Below are 7,776 nucleotides of genomic sequence, written 5' to 3'. Positions count from 1 at the left end.
TTTGGTATCCCCGCAAAACTAATACGGCTGTGTAAGCTGACGTTGAGCAATACCAAAAGCTCCGTCAGAATCGGGAAGGACCTCTCCGAGCCGTTCGATACCAAACGGGGTTTCAGACAAGGCGATTCCCTATCGTGCGACTTTTTCAACCTGCTTCTGGAGAAAATAATTCGAGCTGCAGAACTAAATAGAGAAGGTACCATCTTTTATTAGAATGTTCAACTGCTGGCGTATGTCGATGATATTGACATCATCGGCCTCAACACCCGCGCCGTTAGTAGTCAGCAAATGGGTCTGGCAGTGAACGAGGGCAAGACGAAATATCTCCTGTCATCAAACAAACAGTCGTCGCACTCGCGACTTGGCTTTCACGTCACTGTTGACAGTCATAACTGTGAAGTTGTAGATAATTTGTCTATTTAGGAACCAGTACTAACACCACCAACAATGTCAGCCTGGAAATCCAACGCAGGATTACTCTTGCCAACAGGCGCTACTTCGGACTGAGTAGGCAATTGAAAAGTAAAGTCCTCTCTCGACGAACAAAAGCCAAACTCTATAAGTCGCTCATAATTCCCGTCCTGCTATATGGTGCAGAGGCTTGGACGATGTCAACAACGGATGAGTCGACGTTGCGAGTTTTCGAGAGAAAAGTTCTGCGAAAGACGTATGGTCCTTTGCGCGTTGGCCACGGCGAATATCGCATTCGATGGAACGATGAGCTGTACGAGATATACGACGACATTGACATAGTTCAGCGAATTAAAAGACAGCGGCTACGCTGGCTAGGTCATGTTGTCCGGATGGATGAAAACACTCCAGCTCTGAAAGTATTCGACGCAGTACCCGCCGGGGGAAGCAGAGGAAGAGGAAGACCTCCACTCCGTTGGAAGGACCAAGTGGAGAAGAATCTGGCTTCGCTTGGAATACCCAATTGGCGCCACGTAGCGAAAAGAAGAAACGACTGGCGCGCGGTTGTTAACTCGGCTATAATCGCGTAAGCGGTGTCTACGCCAATTAAGAAGAAGAAGAGAGTCATATTTTAGTCATTAATTAACTTCAGCTAGAACCTCATCCGGACCTGTTGCTTTGTAATTTTTCATTGATTGTATAACTCTCTCTATTTCGCCTTTTGTAATATTCTATAATTGCCAGTTGGTCTGTAATGGAGATAAAGGTTCTGGTTCAATCTACTGTCATCCGAAAAAATGTTTTCAATAAATTTCTTCCATATACTTTTCTTTCCATTTATGTCAAATTCATTTTTTTCATTTATAAGGGTTGAGGACAGCTTTTTACGATGAATACCTGCGGCTTCTTTCAATTTTTTGTTCCTTCGGTGTACAATGTCGTCGTCGTGGTAAGGAAAAACATCTTGATGTTTCTAGAAAGCGGATCCGCTACAAGCAGAAACTGCTTGTATGTCGCTATGTTCATTAAACAGAAGCATATGTGCCTGACTGTGTAGGTGTTCGACCGGAACATCAAGAGGCATCCCGTTATAGTCCAGGGAGCAGTGCTTTGCCGCGTTGAAGCGTTTTGGTCTGCGTTTCACTGCATTTATATTGGTGCGGAGTAACTAAGGACCGGACGGCCTATTGCCTTGTATATAGCCGAAAACTTTTCTTTATCTTTTCCTTTGTTGCGGTTATCGCGGCTGTACGAGGAGTCAAGGAGCACAGACTGTCTAGTGTCAAACTTAAAATCTTATGATTATTGACAGTCGTAAATTTAACGACATCGACTAAACTATACTCCTTTGTCCAGTTTGTGAATATGGTCGCTGTGGATTTAGTGGGGGAAAGTGTTAGATTCCGTTCAGAGAAAACGCCGACCTTTCTCGCGTCGTTTACGTCGTTTTACGTTAATATCGTGCAATCATCGACGTAAGAGGTGATAGCAATTTTCACTGGTGGTGGGGGAGTCTCGAAATGTAGAAATTAAACAGTAACGGGGAGAGAACACCACCTTGAGGAACCTCCTGTTGAATTCTCTTAATTTGGAATTTTGACCTCGAAACAGTCCGGATGATTGCCGACTTCTCAGGTAGTTTATAGTTCACCTCTTCAATCCTGAAAAAAGCATGGATTGTTCAATGTCCTCAAGTAACGTTGTGTGATTGACTGTGCCAAAGGCTTCACAAGGTGGTTTTTGGTTGAGGCCACATAGTTTATTTAATTAAGAGCTGTGGTTGTGCTGTGCACTTTGCGGAGGATATCGGTGGTAGCAAGGCCTTAAGTGTCTTCACTGCTGGCGAGAGGAGAGTTATCGGGTGATAAGAGTCTCCTTTGTTGGCAGGTTTCCTAGGTTTCTGTAGAGGGACCACTCTTCCGACTTCCGCGAGCGGGAGCTGCTGCGATCCCATTGACGTTCGTTAACGATTATGTCCGTTGGAATGGGTATTGCGGTGAAGGAGTTCTCGGTCTAAATAGATTGGAAGTAATGTTGCCCGTTTAAGCTTCTAGGGAGAGTAGAGGTCCTTTGTTGGACACTCGGCTGGAGGTGGTGCAGTACGCGAGTAGTGCCTTGGCAGCATGGGGCTACGTAACTTATGGTCCACTCCCTGAATATCTTAAGGACTGAGCAGGTCTTCATATAGCTCCATCCAAACTCAGCAGAAAAGTTCCTCCGGGCTCGGGTTGGACTCAATGCCGGTCAGGAGGTTGCTGAGCAATCTTGCTGCTAAGAGTTGCATCAATAATGACAATCTTAACCTAGAACTGACCCATCAAAATAGGGTCAGATCGCCGAATTAAAAAAGCCCTTGGCCGGATAAAATTTGGGTCAATTTCGGTAACGTACAACCGGCTGTCGTGCGAGTTGTCTTGTGTCTTCCTTTTAGTCACTGTCTGATTATTTAGAAGCAAAACATAATATTAAATTTGTAACATACCACTTTTTTTCTAAAATCTTATATACTTACATCTACATATATAATCTATATAAATAAAAATGAATCGCCAAAATGTATGTACGCGCATCACTTTCATACGACTGAACCAAATTTGATAATTCTTTTTTTAAAATGTTCGTTGAGGTTCAGGGATGGTTTATGCGGAGAAAAAAACTCGAAAAATTGACGGAAAATCCCTAAAAGCGGCCCTTTTCTTTTTCCCATAGAAACGAATGGATGTTTGTTTATTAGCAACGCTAAGGGAACGACTGAACCAATCTTGATGAAATTTGCAGAGAATGTTCTGCGTGGATTGGGGAAGGTTTAGAAATAAAAAAACCTGTATGTCATTCATGAGGAAAAGTTGGAAAATTGAACAATTCCAAAAAGTTAATTTTTTCCATACAAATTTTTTATTCAATTTTTTTGTTTTGGTTTTCAATTATTTAAATCTTTCAAATTTGGCGTTTGCTTCAAAAATTTTTTAAAATTATACAGTGAAAATGTTATGTGTTTTTCACATAAAGTGATCAATTATAGATTGAAATTTGTCACGATGCCATGAAGAGGTCGCGCTAATATCGGTCGGCGTTCTTTTTGGCATCAACACATTAGCAGCCCAAGGCACATGAACGAGTGCTCCCAGGATGCGATGACATTCGTACGGTATTATGGGTCGCGATCAATCAGAAAGCGATCGTCACGATGTCACAGCAAGACTTTTCAAGCAACAGCTTCGATGGACATTATCTTGAAGCAACGCATATACTATGGTGCTGTTAGATGCTAGATGTACCCTGTTGAGTGGCAAAAGAGAGGTTTGCGCACGCACACATTCTTCTTTGGATGGTTGAAGGTGATTACATCAGATCAAATTGATGAAATCATTCAATCATGCGGCAATTCCTGATGCAAAGAAAGATCCAGTATTATACGAAGTGATGAAAACCAATAAGATTCATGTCAATAAATGCACGAAACAGTACCCACGTACTTTTCTTTCGGAAACACAAACTAGAAATGATGGATATCCACTCTATCGATGTCGCTCACCAGACGACAACGGCAGAACATTTAGCATTCAATTAAGAGGCGGGAGTATCGAAGTTGACAACACATGGATCGTACTATATTCTCCACTGTTGTCTAATTCACATTCAAAACTCATATCAATGTTTAGTATTGCAGTTTGGTGTAATCGATAAAATACGTTTGTAAGTACGTCGCCAAAGGACGCAACATGGCGATTATTGGTCTTGAACGATACGGTCGATACGTGAACTGCAATAAAGCGCTTTGTAGGATATTTACTTTTACAATTCATGAACGTTTTCCGACTGTTGTGCGTCTCGCAGTTAATTTGGAGAATGGCCAAAGAGTGTATTTCAACCCAGAGAATACAGTATAGCCAGTGGAAAACATCGAGAGCAACAAAATTAACATTGACGAGTTTTTTCTCAACTTTCGTCAGTGATTCGTTTGTGAGAACATTGCTCTATTCGAAAATACCTTGGTATTATACATGGAATGCATCGTCGAATAGTTACGCAGAAAGCAAGGCCAACCAGTAGATTGACATGCAGGTGTCTTATCAACTAATGCATTAGGACGAATTTACACAATCCACCCGAAAAACGACGATTGTTTCTATCTTCGGTAGCTATTGATTAATGTACGCGGTTCAACTTTATTTGAGTCATTGTTTACTGTGAATGGTATATGGGAATATGTGAAAGTTTTGGAGAAGTAAGCCAGCAATTACAAATGCTGGAACACGTTAATCACTGGAATGAAAATGACGTTCGCATACTTTTCGATATAAACATCGACATTGTCAAAGACATTTTACATCGTCTTCGCTAAAAATTGGAAATGGTACAATAACGGTTGATACTTCCGGTGGTTCGATATCAATTCCATCTTCCCTTTATCAATTCACGAAAGATGAACTCATCACAAATGTTCGGACATTGGCCAAATTATCGTAACTACGATTCCTTAAGTGCACGTGCAATGTTAGCTGCCAAAAATACCGATGTTTTTGACTTCAACTGAAAGATTTAAAGTCAAATTCCGGGAGACTTGCGCTCATACAAATCGATCGGTCGTATGAAGACGACGCCGTGAATTATCCAGTGGTAGTACTAAATTCTTTAGACAGGCTTGGTATGCCACCGTATCATTTGCGTCTCAAAGTAAGATCCGTCGTTATTATATTTCGCAATCTTCAAGCGCCGAAAGTGTGTAATGGAACCTGACTGATTGTGACGCACCTATCGAATACAAGGAGGAGAATGCTTGATTCTACGAATTCTTTTGAGGTCTAAGGATTTCTCTTTTAAGTTCAAACGTATTCCGTTTCCAGTGAAAATTGAATTTGAGATGTCAATCAACAGGACCTAAATATAGTCGCATAGTGTGAGGCATAAATTTGGAAATGCTATGTTTTTCACACGGCCGTGGCGTGCTCACGAGTTGGAAAACCATCTTTTCTGTACAACAGAACAGAAACCGAAAAATGTTATTTATAAAGCTGCGTTACATTGAAAAAAAAAAATGAAATGAGAAATTTAACTTTCTTTTCATTACAAACCATATAATTTCACGCAGGACAACGGCTGCGGGGTCAGCTAGTATGTATATAAAAATGAATCGCAAAATGTGTTGGTAAGCGCATAACTAAAAAACGCCTGGACCAATTTTGCCAATTCTTTTTTTAAAATGTTCGTTGAGGCTCAAGGATGGTTTTTACGGGAAGAAAAAATTCGAATAATTGCCGGAAACCCCCTAAAAACAGCCCTTTTCTTTTTCCCATACAAACGAATGATTGTTTGTTTATTAGTAACGCTAAGGGAACGACTGACCCAATCTTGATGAAATTTTCAGAGAATGTTCTGTTTGGATCGGGGAACGTTAAGAAATAAAAAAAAACTGTATGCTTTTCGTGAGGAAAAGTCGGAAAATTGGATTATTTCAAAAAGTTAATTTTTTCCATACAATTCCTCTTTCCAATTTTTTTTGTTTGGTTTTTCAATTATTTGAGTCGTTCAAATTTGTCGTTTGCTTCAAACATGTTTGAAAAATGTTCAGTGAAAATGGTATGACTGTTGCACACAAAGTAATCAATTACAGATTGAAATTTGTTACGATGCCACGAAGAGGTCACGCTAATATCGGTCGGCGTTCTTTTTTGCATCAACATACATTAGCAGCCCAAGGCACATGACCGAGTACTCCCAGGATGCGATGACATACGTGCGGTATTATGGATCGCGGTCAATCAGCAAGCGATCGTCACGATGTCACAGCAAGACTTTTCAAGCAACAGCTTCGATGGCCTTTATCTTGAAGCAACGTACATATATATGGTGCTGTTAGACGCTAGATGTACTCTCTTGAGTGGCAAAAGAAAGGTTTGTCGCACGCATACATTCTTCTTTGGATTGTGGATGGTGGATGGTGGTTACACCAGATCAAATTGATGAAATCATTTAATCATGCGGAAATTCCTGATGCAAAGAAAGATCCAGTATTATACGAAGTGATAAAAACCAATAAGGTTAATGGACCTTGCGGACACCACAATTCCACTTCGGTTTGTATGTTTCACAATAAATGCACGAAACAGTATCCACGTGCTTTTCTTTCGGAAACACAAACTAAAAATGATGGATATCCACTCTATCGGCGTTGCTCACCAGACGACAATGACAGAACATTCAGCATTCAATGAATATCGAAGTTGACAACACATGGATCGTACTATATTCACCATTATTGTCTAATTCACATTCAAATCATATAAATGTTGAGTATTGCAGTTTGGTGTAATCGATAAAATACGTTTGTAAATAAGTCACCAAAGGAAGCAGCATGGCGGTTATTGGTCTTGAACGATACGGTCGATACGTGAACTGCAACAAAGCACTTTGTAGGACATTTAATTTTGCAATTCATGATCCATTTACGAGAACATTGCTCTATTCGGAAATGCCTTGATTTTAGACTTGGAATGCATCGTCGAAGAAATGGTTAGGCAGAAAGTAAGGCCAACCAGTAGATCCAGCACATCCAAGAGTGTTCTCAACTAATGCATTAGCACGAATTTACACAATCCACCTGACGACAAAACGACGATTGTTTCTACCTTCGGTTGCTATTGATAAATGTACGCGGTTCAGCTTCCGTTGAGTCATTGCGTACTGTGAATGATAAGGTGTATGCAGCTTTAACGTAATTTATCGTAACTACGATTCCTTGAGTGCACGTGCAATGATAGTTTCCAAAAATACCGATATTGATGACTTAAACAGGAAGATTCATTTCAAACTCTGGGAGACTTGCGCTCATACAAATCGATCGATCGTCTTGACAATGAAGACGACGCCGTGAATTATCCAATGGAATTTTTAAATTCTCTGGAGAGGCTTGGTATACCGCCGCATCATCTGCGTCTCAAAGTTGGATCTGTCATTATTACGTTTTCCAATCTTCATGCATCCAAACTGTGTAATGCAGTGGTTCCCAAACTTATTTTGCCTACCGCCCACTTTGAGAAAAAATATTTTTTTAGCGCCCCCATTTTTTCACTTATTTAAAAACCGCTATAACTTCAAATTAATTATTGTGACCAATATATGTATATTAACGGAGAATTCTAAACGAAACTTTTACTATAACCAGCAACTTGAAACCTGAGCGCAGTAGGTAACATACAACGGCGCTTAGGTCTCAAGTTAACTCTTACGGGCTCCACGTGCCAATAAGAATGGTTATTGAAACACAACTTTATAGTATTAAAACAGAGAATCTTTTATTAAAAATAAAACTAAAATAATCGATCCATATATAAAAACTAATGTGAAGAATGAATCTGATGCTGT

The sequence above is a fragment of the Bactrocera dorsalis genome, chromosome 1, assembly GCF_023373825.1.
Source record: "Bactrocera dorsalis isolate Fly_Bdor chromosome 1, ASM2337382v1, whole genome shotgun sequence".
Taxonomy (NCBI): domain Eukaryota; kingdom Metazoa; phylum Arthropoda; class Insecta; order Diptera; family Tephritidae; genus Bactrocera; species Bactrocera dorsalis.
The sequence above is the reverse complement of the archived record's forward strand: the minus strand, read 5'-3'. Positions refer to the sequence as shown.